The sequence below is a fragment of the Acyrthosiphon pisum genome, chromosome A2 (genome assembly GCF_005508785.2).
Source record: "Acyrthosiphon pisum isolate AL4f chromosome A2, pea_aphid_22Mar2018_4r6ur, whole genome shotgun sequence".
NCBI classification, from domain to species: Eukaryota; Metazoa; Arthropoda; class Insecta; order Hemiptera; family Aphididae; genus Acyrthosiphon; species Acyrthosiphon pisum.
In genome coordinates this window covers 42,100,599-42,114,373 of record NC_042495.1, presented here as the reverse complement: position 1 = coordinate 42,114,373, position 13,775 = coordinate 42,100,599, and the positions used below count along the sequence as shown (strand labels likewise).

The 13,775-nt window shown below is 26.4% G+C and overlaps 1 protein-coding gene across 1 annotated transcript in view; it reads left to right on the top strand.

Moving 5' to 3' along the window:
- Positions 1 to 7,933: 7,933 nt before the first annotated feature.
- The window catches only part of LOC100168719 (rhodopsin-like), a 63,711-nt gene continuing 57,869 nt past the window's right edge, over positions 7,934 to 13,775 (top strand). Inside the window, exon 1 of the mRNA XM_029489570.1 lies at positions 7,934 to 8,409. The gene's annotated coding sequence lies outside the window, so the exon portion shown is untranslated. The remainder of the gene's footprint in view (positions 8,410 to 13,775) is intronic.

The following is a 13,775-nucleotide window of genomic DNA, read 5'->3' as shown; positions in this document are numbered from 1 at the left end:
CGCTATTTTCTTAGCAGACTATTATTATAAATTATATCTATAGTTCAATGCTTAGACTATATATATGATCTATAAAGTTCAAAAATCAAAGACTTTACTATAAAATTATATCACAACTTTTAGAGCCGTTTTTTTTTATAATTAACGTATTTTTTACACAGAGATTGGCAAAGTGTTTTCGTCGGGTTATCACTCATTTTTTGTTGATACCTTTATTATTTGTAAGTCATTGTTACGTGAATAAAAATAAGTAATAACGTGCTTTAAGATGGAATATTATTAAGTAATACCTTTTTTTAGAACACTTACATAAATGTATTATGGTAGTTACAGTCGAGTACGCGACAAGAGATACTTAGTTTTAAATTGTAATATTATTATATCGTGATTAAGAGTAAAATATGTGAATTCAAGAATGATGTGGTGGGGACAACCACCGTGACGACATAGAACTAGATTTAAATTAAAATATCGGGAACACTATCATATTATGTGGTGGGAATCCCCGCTGATCGTGGTGTCGGATAATGCATAGTAAATGAAATATTATATAATAAAATGTTGAAAATACTCTACAATAATTTCTAGTTAAATTGGCTATAACTCTGTTGATACTTCACATTGTTCAAAATGATTTGAAAATACATCATGCACTTCTAAGTACAATTTCCAATTGGACGATTGTATCTTCAAACTTCATTATTTTACCACAAACTTGCTATGCTTTCTCAAGAAATTGTTTACGTGAATTGTGGTGCTTCCCGTAATATTATAGTCCGGCTAGTTTTCTAATGTGTTTTGCCTATGTGGCATTTTAAGGCTCTCTTTTCTTTTTATACTTAGCGTGACTCTACCGGATCGTTGGATACAGTTTAATAATTTAATTTTGGTTTTGAATTAATATTCTTTAGCTATATTAATATAATAATTCATTCATAGGTTTGCAGTTGCATTAAAATATTAAGTACCAAAAACAGAATTATTTTGTCTATACTTGTTGTGCAAGTGCTTTATTCAAAATATAAATATAATTTTCGAATTTTTCAAATTTTTACTTTGGAAAAGAAGATCAAAAATAGTCAGTCCGAGTACAACTACAGGAACTCTGTAAATTTATCAAAATAGTTGCGTCCATGTCTTACATCACACTTTACGTCTTTATAATAATGTGAAAAAATATTAGGACGTCTACAGAAAATTTTAAAACATTTAAAATCGAAGATTTACTTGTCTACTAGAATGACCTGTTGTTTATAGTTTACCTGTTTGATTGACCATTGTGCATAATATAGAGAATTATAAAGGTAAAGGTGAAGAAAGATTCCAAGTCTATTTTTAATTTATATTATACACAATTTCGTCAAAAATTAATTCAATATTAAAGGGAAAAAGGGAGTAAGTATGCTTATTTCAATTACCATGTATTCGTTATGAATTTAGACCTTATATTTATATGCATCTTCAACTGCATATTTTTATATTTTTCAATGTTCGATATTTTTGGAATTTACCGAATAATGTTGGTATAGATTTTATAATAATTATTATTATAGACTATATGTCTATATTAGTGTTTGAATGTAATATAATGTATGTTATGGGCGCATAAATTTACTTTATTCTAGCTATTTAATTGGGATATATTAATGTGTGAATCTAATTAGTACATATAAATCCGAGATTCCGAGCTCTAACTTATAATGAGTTTTAGAATTGTATATAATATAATATGTTAAAACATCCATATTATTTACACGGCAAATACAATAAATCTACCAAATTCAATTAACAGTGAAATCAAAGTCGGCATTACCAATTAATAATTTTGCGAACAGTTTTAGATTTAAAATTTAAGCGTGTTTTAATAACTGTATTTTACCTATTACCTTTATTATTTAAAAAAAACTTAAATACACAGCACATGCGATGTAGGAGAGCCGAAAAATTGACGTTAACGCTTTCAAGGCTAACAAACTATATGAATATATGATGTAGAAGTAATATTATTCAAAACCCATCCCATTCAGAGTTTCAGATGAAATAATTCACAATCCATATAATGAATTATAATTGTATTCGATTAAAATAAAAAAAAACATTTATTTTACTCTTTCCTTCGTCCTCGTGGAAATTAATAATTGTTATTATATTTGAAATTCATCGTAAAACATTTTAAATGCTTACCTATAAAGATATTAAGATATTAATTTCCACGAGAGCTAAGAAAAGAGTAAAATAAGTGTTTTGTATATTAATCGACTACAATGATAACTCATTATAATATGGTTTATGAATTATTTCATCTGGAATAATGAAAACGAATTTTTTTAAATCGATAAACTTATGAATACAAAATTTTAATTAAACTTTTTTTTTCAGGGCATGGTTTAAAGCATGGTATTAACATGTTTTTTCTGTAAGTGAGTACGGTTGGTTCGGAATACGTGTATGTGTGCCAAGAATTCGTCACTAAAACCCGGGTGGACACCCATCCGGGAACAGCGACACCAGATGATACTTGAATACGTTTAGTGTCTGCGGCTAATCACCAGGCCACATTAACTTTATTATAACTTTTAGATTTTAATTAACACACCTCAAGAACACCTATAGAATGTATTTAAAAAAAATCAATACTGCTGGAGATTGGTAATTTCTTATTCATCATTAATAATCATTAATGATCGATGATTTTCTTGTTTGATATAATATTTCATTTCATATTAACTAACGAAATAACTCTATACTTTATACTATATTTAAGTTGTGTTAGAAGTTTATCATTTTATCATACACTAATGTTTTTTTCAAACTTCATAGGTACTTTTAATTAATATACTTAAGTTATTAATAGTTAAAATAAGTATTTTTATTTTTAAATTGTCTTATTAAACTATGTTTTGAACATAATATAACGACTAGAAAATGTTCTTTAAAATGTCATTCCAATTATATAACAGAAACCTATAAAGTTAACAATTGGTTGCTAATAATCTATCAAAATTCAAATTAAACATTCTTAATGTTTAATTATTATAAAATCAATCATTATTTGTTAGTTATTATAACAGAATCAGTATTATATTTATATATTTCCAACAATGTTTATGAAATCAGAAATATTTTATCGGTGTTTGTTTTCACAAAATATTATGTGCATATAAATATGCTGATTCTATTCAAAAGTAAAACAACAGTAGGTAACTACTACAACAATACGATAACGTTGACAAGGCGTCACAGAAAACTGCATAGGTACCTATATGAACTTATGTTTATGTACTATGTACATAAAAATCAATGATACATATATTAAATCATTTTATTTATTATTTCATATCTGTTTTTCCACTTGACTAAATTATTCGTATATCCATTGTGTCATTTCCATTTCACATACACTCGAACAAACATATTTCAATATCGTCGATGAACATCATAACAAATAATGACCGTGTTCTTTTTTGGGGTTCTTTAAAATGATATAAAATGAGATAATTTTTATGTTCGCTATGATATTCTGTCCATGCATAATCGATATATATATATTATATTTTATCACGGTTTTTATCCTAACCTACCTAAGCTATTAAAGTGATACAGTCTTATTATAAGTGTATATATAGTATACACATATTTATATATACATAAAGTGTAATAATTATATTAATTTTGTTGATATACCTAAGCATCTGTGATTATCTGTATTCATATATCTGCTCAAGTATAAGGTATGCCAATGTAAAAACACTTATTTGGTACAGTAACAAAACTTCTATAGTGTAGGTTTTGTTACTGCACTGAATAAATGTTTTTCCAAAAAAAAAACAAATTACGCACATCGTTTTAAAATTAATGCTAAATGTTCACCTCTATACCGTCGCTCAACTCAGAATGAGTTACGTTTGGAATATTTAATTAAAAAATAAATAATATAAAATATATTCATGGCTCCTCTGTTTGAAATGTGATATGTTCATTCGATAAAACATTTAATGTAATCAGTTATTATAATACGTAGGTGTATATCACATAGCTCTGTGACTAGTCCAGATAGTTGTACTTTATATAATATATATGAACAAGTATTTGCAAGAATCCCAAGTATGCGAATTACTATGGTAATATTATAGAGTGGCATTATTATTTTACTGTATGTCAAATCGTCAATAGTAGAGGAATTTAATTGGCAGGGGTAAACAATTCAAATGATAGTGATTATAAAGTGGTACCATATATATTAACTCATAATACTTATACTCTAGTAGATATTGAATAACGTAGTCACAAAAAAACAAAGTGGTATCTGAGATTGTTTTATAAAAATTACATGAAATTTATGACAAATGATTTTTTTAAGTAGGTTCAACAACTGTGACCAGTAATTAAGTTATTACTTTTTACTATTTAGTAGAAAGATTATCTATCATCAATAAAGACCGGATTTAATAGATATTGTAACTTTTTATTGATATCAGATAAATCAAATCTGATAAAATATGTACACGAATCGGACTAATTACAGTCTTTAAATTTAATTTTATATTGCGGTTTTTTGCAATCTTAAACGATTTTACAATTTTTGTATACTTTACGGGATAATATTTTATACAAATTATTATATTTTAAGTAATTTTACAATAAAAATATAACCACGATGTATATTTTCACTTAATGGTTTTTCCTAAAAGTAGAGAGCATTTTATAGATACGGTACTATTAAAACTTACTCTAAGGTTAGGGCAGGAAAAAAAAATGTTAATTTAGATATAACACCAAATGTTTTAAACTATTTTAAATATGGAACGAAAACAAATTGTATATATAGGTAATTATAAATTTTAATTCTGAAAAAAAAATATTTTAAATTTTAAATACTTGTTTATAATATTTTATAATTCTGTCATTTGTTAATAATTTCGTGTTATTTATGTAAGTAATTAACAATCATATATTTTATGATTTTATTATGTGGGACCTATACATTGTAGGTAAATTTATTGTATTTTTTATTGCAATTTTAATATATTTATACTACAATTTTGACATATTTTCAGTGCAATTTTGATATAGTTTTAACGCAATTAAATCCGGTCTTAAGGCTTATCAACTAACAATAACAATTATTTTTTCTAAATGACTAAATTAGTATGTACAATAATGTCTGTTGTAGAAAATGCATTTTTTTGATTATAAAAAATGATTTACCTGAATTTATAAGTACTTGACATGTTAAACCATTTTATCGTTATAGGTTGGACGTTATGATAACATTTTGAGAATTGATTATTTTTTATATCGTTTCAGCTGTAGAAAAAAAATCGACTACACATGATAACATGAACATCTTTACTTAGGTACACATCGCATAAATGGTATAATATTATATATATTAGTTATTCGGCATCATTATTAAATAATATAATTATCTAATACTTAAACGGTTAATTCATGGGTAATGACTCTCCTGACCTATATATTTTTTTATTTTTGAAGATCTAAATAAATAATAAGAGTAAGTATATATTGTTCGTATAATACACGCATTTCTTTGTTTTCTTTGTAGAGTGGAATTAGTCTAGTAAGAGTTATTGGTTTTAAAAAATATACTGTGTGTTATTTTATTTTTATTTTCCAAAAACTTCATGTATTATTTATGTTTGATATTATAACCTAAGCTCAGATAGTCAGATTAAAATTATAATAATATTATAGGGTCATTTTTTTTTATGATCCATGCAACGATTATCCTTGAATATCTAAGTAAACTTAAAAATAATCTTGGTACAATAGAGGAGTACAGTACTTATTTAAATTTTAAATGTTTAGTGTCAATTGATAAAGATAAAGACATTGATTGATTGATTGATTGATAAAGAAAAATATTTTCCTGTTGGATTTTTTAACAAAAATTTAATTCAATTAGCACAATAAAATTATTTTTATTTAAGTTCAATTGATGACTCGTGTCAAACTTGAAAATATACATAATATATGAAAATACTATATTAAATGATAAGTTGAACGGCGTATTCTATAGGCAATATAGGAGCATTATTGCGTGGAAATATTCTATCTACTTTGCCACTCATCACTGTAGTATAGATTTTTTTCTATTATGATCAATTCTGTTAGAAATTTTGTAAAAAAAAAATGTTAGCCATTGCTTTTAAATAACTATAAATAAAAAGTAAAATTAAAAAAATTTGGGTCAGCATTTCTCTATAATTGTTCCCGACTAGATAGCTGATTAATGTTGAACAATACTGAAAAATAATCTTATTGAAAATCAATATTAGTATTATTATTCAAACTATTGTCGTTGTTATTATCATTTATATTACTTTTTTGTTGATTATTTTTGAGACCATTGAACAGTCTACATTATGACTATATATTGTAACAAAACTGAAATTGACATGTAATGTGATATGATCAAAAAATTGTATTGTATTCTGTAGGTCCTGTAGGTATTATTTAACTTCATAAATGTTTAACGGTCGTAGTTATTAGAGTGATCAGATCTATGATTTGATCCCTAAAAGTTTGAAATTACAAATGTATAATGAAGATGAATATCAATAAATTGATAAAAAATGTGTATCGTATATACACGCTTAAGTTTGAGTATGTGAAAAATGTTTAATTCACCTATGAAATAGGTCACATAAACAAAGAAAAAGGAGTCTTTTTTTATTTTGATAAAATTTAAATTTTACCACCCAACATTTAAAATACCCTACTAATGCAATATTATATAATATTTATCACTTTACTCTCACAAGTCATTTAAGCTAGTTTTTTTTTTATTATTTTGAACCACGTTGAATATAATAATAATGTCATGATGTTCTAGTTACGCAACTACATGATACAGCCAGTCGAGTAATATGTACAATATTATATTTTGTGAACAAATGTACCCAGTCATGTAAAATGTATATAGTATAATACTATAATATACTTAATATACTGCATACAGTATCATTCAGTAAAATATGTGATGAATGATGATATAAGGAAGCCTGTCGCAACAATTTGAACGACTTTTTGTGATTTGTGTTAACATTTGTTTTTCTCATGTCTCCAAATATTATTTTTATCGACACAATTAAAAAAACTAGTAGGCACCTACCCCTTTTTTAAAAATCATAATTATAAAATTGAATTTAAAAAAAATTCAAGATGACCTCAACATAGTCATTATAATAATATATTGTTTAAATAATATATCCTTTTTTCTTTCAAAAATATAAATTAAAAACCAATAGTCATCATAACACCAAAAATACAGACGTACTACTACTACAGTTAAGCTATAGAGTATGCTGTATAATTTATTACAATTAAAGTAACACATGTCACAAATTATACACGGGACCAATCAATGCACAGTGTGTTAACGTACAACTAACATTCGTGGCTATAATATTATTAGTATAGAAATTAATACGTTTAACATGGAAAACCGCAATTTTTTTATCACATAATATATGACGTATTACATTACGGTAAATGTATACATCATTGTATAATACAGTACCTAATATGAATTATTATGAATATCATATTATTTTCAACTGCGTTTTCAATTAAATACCGGTCAGGGAAATTGCACATGGCATTTCTAACTCGATCGGACATATCGAATTTCACGGACACACTACGGACCGTTGTCTTCATCGTATTAATAATATTATTGTTTGATACTCAACAGCAAACCCATCCGACGACTACCTCAATCAATGGGAAAACGACGATATTTTGAAATATAATAATATAATATGACAACAATAGAATAAACTGTGTACGTAATTGTTTCCACCACGGCGTGCGTGTTGATCACAATACTAATATAATATTACCTAATATTTTTATCGTCACATTGCTCGTCGGCGGACGTTCACACGACCGTCGCGGTGCGTTCTCCACCACGTCTAGTCACTCGCGGACATTAGCGCTCCGTTTCGCCACCGCTCGGTCCGCGCCATACGCCAGCCAAGCGCCACCGCCGCGACTTTACAACAGTCCCCCCGAACTCGAAACGTGCACAAGACCGACAGACGACGACTTAATGCGCGCGTGATCTTCACTATTAGAGTCGTCGACAGCAGTTACGCGATATTTGGTAAAAAAGAAAATAGAAAAACTGCTTGCGTATTTTCTCTAACCGTGTTCGACCAGTCGCTACCATACGCTCCGCGATATCGTTTCGGCTCGGCTTGTCGTTATCCATGACGAGGATAATTATAGTTCTATCGCATATGCCATAGTATCAATCGTCATAACGATTGTTATGTTGTCGTATTATTATCGTTTTGCGCCAGTTTTGATTTTAGTTTAAACATTTTTCGTATTCTCCGAGATTTCTACGAAACTCTCGACTTCACTGTCCGGCAACAACGATTCGTGAGTACCACCTACCTACCCATATATCATTATGTGCATAGTAATATATTATAAATTATTTATAATGTTATCCAATAGCAACAATAACTGTTCCATTTTTTTGTTTCCGAGATAATAATATTGTATATTTTGTATAATGTTAACTTGAACAACTTGAACAAAGAAGTACTACATATAAATCATTTAGAAACTCGTATTTTCAAATAAAGTTAAAATAATATACATTATTATAGGTACGCTTATTCTCACGAACTTCGCATAAAATTAAAATATGGTTAAGATAATAAAACTGACGTTCAAACATAGAATAAATTCTGTGGTACAAATTATTATTATAGATAAGAATCTCACATTTCAATTTGATATTTCACCTAAGTGATTTTCTACGTACAATTTAACCTGAGACGTGATACAAATACTAAGCGAAATTATTTTCCACGTTGGTGGATGGTGAGACTATAAATGTCATTGAAATGTCCTCTTGATAATAATAAATAGGTAAATCGAAATCTTCAATACCTAAATATTTTAAAGAATGTAAACTATTTTTACGTCGAATTTTTACAGTTAACGTTGTAATTTTATAATTCTGCTGTCGATAGTATTTTTAATCCAGATTTAAGACACGTTTTATGGTGTGGATTTAAAGTTTGGTTATAGGTAATAAGTAGGTATACTATTCATGAGCATCAATAACGATCAAATTTCAGGTAAATTTTATTAGATAAATAAATCGATACACGGATAATTGAATGTGATTTTAATATTAAACTTTTCTAATACAATAAATTGTAAATTATGAGATTTTATTAAAACTCACCCACCATATTATAGTAAATATTATACTCATTCATTTTATATTAAATTATAATATTTGAAGTAGCATGACAGATGATACTTTATAAGTAGTGTACCTACTGTATACATACCTAATCATATTGTATAACATGGTCTACCTAGTTGCAGTAATGACATAGCATGCAGATATAACATAATATGATGACTATTATATTCAAATTATTCATTATGAGTGAATGTATACAATTGTCGAAAATTGCGAAAAAAAATTGTAACTACCCAAGGGCCTTTATTACAATGTTCGGTTAAAGTTAACCGACACTTAACCGTCCGTATTCTGCCGGTAATAAAATCTGTTATCAATTGGTTAGCGTTAACCGACACTTTACCGGACATTGTAAGAACGGCCCTAAGACTATAACAAACAGCAAAGCTGAAAAAAATATCAAATAGTTATAAATTCAATACCTACCTAACCTAACGTTAAAATGTATTTCATAAATTAATAATAAATAATGTTTTTAAGTGTCAACAATATTTCATATCGGTCATAGACCATTTTTCTCAACACAAAATTTAAAATATATGTGTATTTTTGTTTACGTTAATTCATTTCTATATTTAGGTACACGTTCGCATACACATAACAGGGCAATAATTAACTTAACCACAATAGCTGCCTTGTGATTACATAATAATATAATATATTATTGTACCTATTAGGTTTCCATGACACAAATAATTTTCCAGTAATAGTTCAAAATTACTTAACTGTTGAGTGATTTCTTGTCTCGTTTATCCGAATTATTAACTAATAATAACCCATTCTGCAAGTTAATAATATTATGTTAAAAACTTACAAATTCTTCGTATATAAATTGTTTAGAATTGAAAATAATTAGTATTGCTAGGTACGATATAAGTTATAACGTCTATAACGTAATAAAGAAACTTACCAATATCGAAATTTTTATTGATTTTTTTACTATTAAAAATATGCTTCACCAATTTGGACATTAGCTGACGATAAATTTTTTCTAGTTATCATAATATGATATGAGTAATTGTTAAGGTTTTGTTAATTTGTTTACAGATTATATATTTTGAATATCGCACTTTTATATAAATAAGGCATGAAGGCATAAATTCATGAATATAAAATGAAGATTAAGCAGGGTTAATTAATTAACAAACTTTTATATAAGTTTTACTGATTATAATATATTAACATTATTATACATTATGACATCCGAAATAATATTGATATATTAACCAGCTCGTAGAGTATTCTGTAATCATGTATATTTGTCATTATATAGGGGAAAGTATCGAATAGCTTTTTAATTTAAAATGACTAGGTAAAATCTCTTAATTTTAAAGTAAATATTTTTAATGGTTATTTAAAAATCTTTTTTTTATTATTATGAATGATCTAAATATTGTCTTTAATCATTTGAATTTTTCACTTTGGGGAATACAGTTATCCCTAATAGGGTCCCTATAGCCAGGTTTCATTACCGTATAAGAATATAACCCATAATGAAAAAATCGCTGGTAATGTTATTTTTACAACAACCATTATAGTATACATAACATTGTAGCATTTTGCTTAATCAAAAACAACTTTGAAAAAATTCAATGTAGGTAAATTAAAATAAACAATAATATAAAATATAGAAGAAATCACTCAGACCAAAATGTATTCTTTGAAATAATGCATTAAGACATTAAGTCAATAATCATTATCGATAAATATTTATAGTTATTCAAATTCAGGGGTATAATAAGCGTATACCTTTGATAACATAATATAAGTAACCATTATAATAATTATTAAAATATAGTAAGCATGGGTAATATTTTGTGGTAAAATATTTAGGTAGTACCTACATGTTGTACGAAAACGATTAATTGGTCGGATAGTGGATGAAAGCGATTAAGTAAAAAACATTACATTTGAGAAACTAAATAAAAACATTTAAGAGGACGTGATCTGTCAAATAATTCTTACTTTTAAGAATTAGAGTGAATTGACCTCTTATAAAATCTTAAGATAAGATTATTATCTAGGTAACCTCATATGCTTTTCAGTATATTTTAATTTTAACGCGAGTTATGAGAATTTTAAAATTGTAAATTTTTTATACAACTTAAAATACTCAACTCGCGTTAAAATCAAAATATACTAAAAAGCATATGAGGTATATCTTATCTTTAGATTTTAAAAGAGGCCAATTCACTCTAATTTTTAAATTAACGGAGCTACACGTGTTCTGCTTAGCGTAAAATTTGTTACGTTACGCACTTGTAAGACGGAGACAACACATGCGGGTATCACGTCCTCTTAAGACATACAAAAATTATAATATAGTTTTCATTATTATTTTATCATGCCATTCAATGATTCTTCAAACATTATTTATTTTAAATAGTAAAAATCAAAGTATTTTTGGAACTGTATGACTTATTCCTTTAAAATGTTATTTAACATGATCCCTTATTTTGAATATAACTCATCAGTTGTTATTTTCAACTAAATTAATTTATACGTTTTTCTTCAACTCAAGATACAATTTTCTGATAAATGCGCATTAAAAAAATAACAATAATGACTCCTTGATGTTTTGTTGTTTCATTTAATAAATAATTAAGTTATATAATTGTACATATTTTTCATAACTTTTACCTAATCAGCAACTAAAACATTTTAATTTTTTTATTGAACTATTTAAATTAGTTCGATTTAATCCATTGAAGTTACTTCGGCACGGGTATTGCCGTATGGGTATAGCTTATTAAGTAAAAATTATTTGACAGTCTCATCAATTATTTTATTTAATAGCATATATTCTTAATCCGAATGGAAAAATATTTAGGAGATATTATTACGATTATTATTTATAAATTATAATTAAGTAAAAATTGATAATAATATTATAGTGTTGATAATTGGATAAAAATAGATGAAAAAATCAATATTATTATTTTTCTCTCCAATTTTTGCTAAAATTACGAAAATGTATCTTTAATCTTTTATTAAAACATTTCCTTCGTTAATTAGTAATTTTTATTTATTATAATCATTATCTAGAAGTTATGTTAACTATCTAAACTTACTATCGTAGGAAATATTATTTAGTTAGTCTATTATAAACGTTTCTATATCATTTATGTACTACCTATTATATAATATTATAAATAATCTGGACTTAACGTCTTAACCTGTGCAAAAACCTATGTTTCACGTCTTATAAAATTCGTTAAGTTCCAAAAAATATATAACCCGACTTTGAAATATGTGTAATTGGAGGTAGTAAGTTGATACTATATTGTCTAAATGATTTCTAAATTTCTAATTGACGTACAATAAACGATGCACCTAGCTGAGGTGAAAGTAATGCTAACTCAGTCCCCTCCTCAATTGCAATAACACAGAGTGAAAAAAGATACTAAAGGAAATGAAAAGGAGAGCAACGGGTTATTTAAAGATAGTATCACTGGACTACAGTGATTTCAAAAACGTAATTGTAAAATAAAATATGAGACTGATTATAATAAGCTTGCAGCTTGTCGTAATAATATTAAAATATATTACTCATAATTCGTATAGTAGTCTGCAATGCGAAAATACATTTGAATGATGATCACTTAGTTTAGTTGTATGAATTTCATTTGTATGGTTAAATAATACACCTTTACTATCATATAGTCTAAAAACCATCAGCTATTGATCCGTGGTCGTAACGCCTATTAAATATAATTATTTTTAGAAATCTTAGTATAATTTACAACATTTATTAGACAATGTCAAAAATTACTAGAAAGTTATATAAATTCTTACTTAAAAGTTCAAAGAGGCAATTTTATTATTCGATATTGATAAATTGATTTTACCATCAATGCCGATAGAAGATATATTATATATTGTTCAATATTGTATGGATGTATTTTTATTTTTTGATACATGATAATTTTATGAATATACATTTCTATAGAAACTATAGTTTATTATTAAACAAACAGATCATTAAATCCAAAATCCAAATAAATATATAAACATTTTTAAAAAAAGGTGGGTAAGTGGATGTCGCTCTGCTGTATAGTAGGTTACAAGTGGGTCACTGTATAATGGATAGTATTAAATTTGAATTCCATGATATAACTAATATCACTGTATAAGAAAAACGATTCTGAGCGGAGATGGTTTGTCAGTCTAGGTATTAGACATACCTATTATAGGTATACTTATCTATAATATTAAAAAAAAATTGACCTATAATAGGTACCTATAAGGTATTAATAATAAATTCCAAATTAATCATATCAAAATATCCATCAGGTAACGCGTTATATATCAACAACAAACCGTGGTACTATCATAGATATATAATAGTATACTTTAGAAGTTTCAAGTACCCACAAATAATATTATACAATCGTTATACAATCACAATAAAATTACTAAAATAGTTATTCCAGGTTTTTTAATATGTAATTTCGTACAAATTTGAACTTAAAATAAGTATAAAAATAAACTGTGCTTATGTATTTCTTAGAATTTTTGGCAA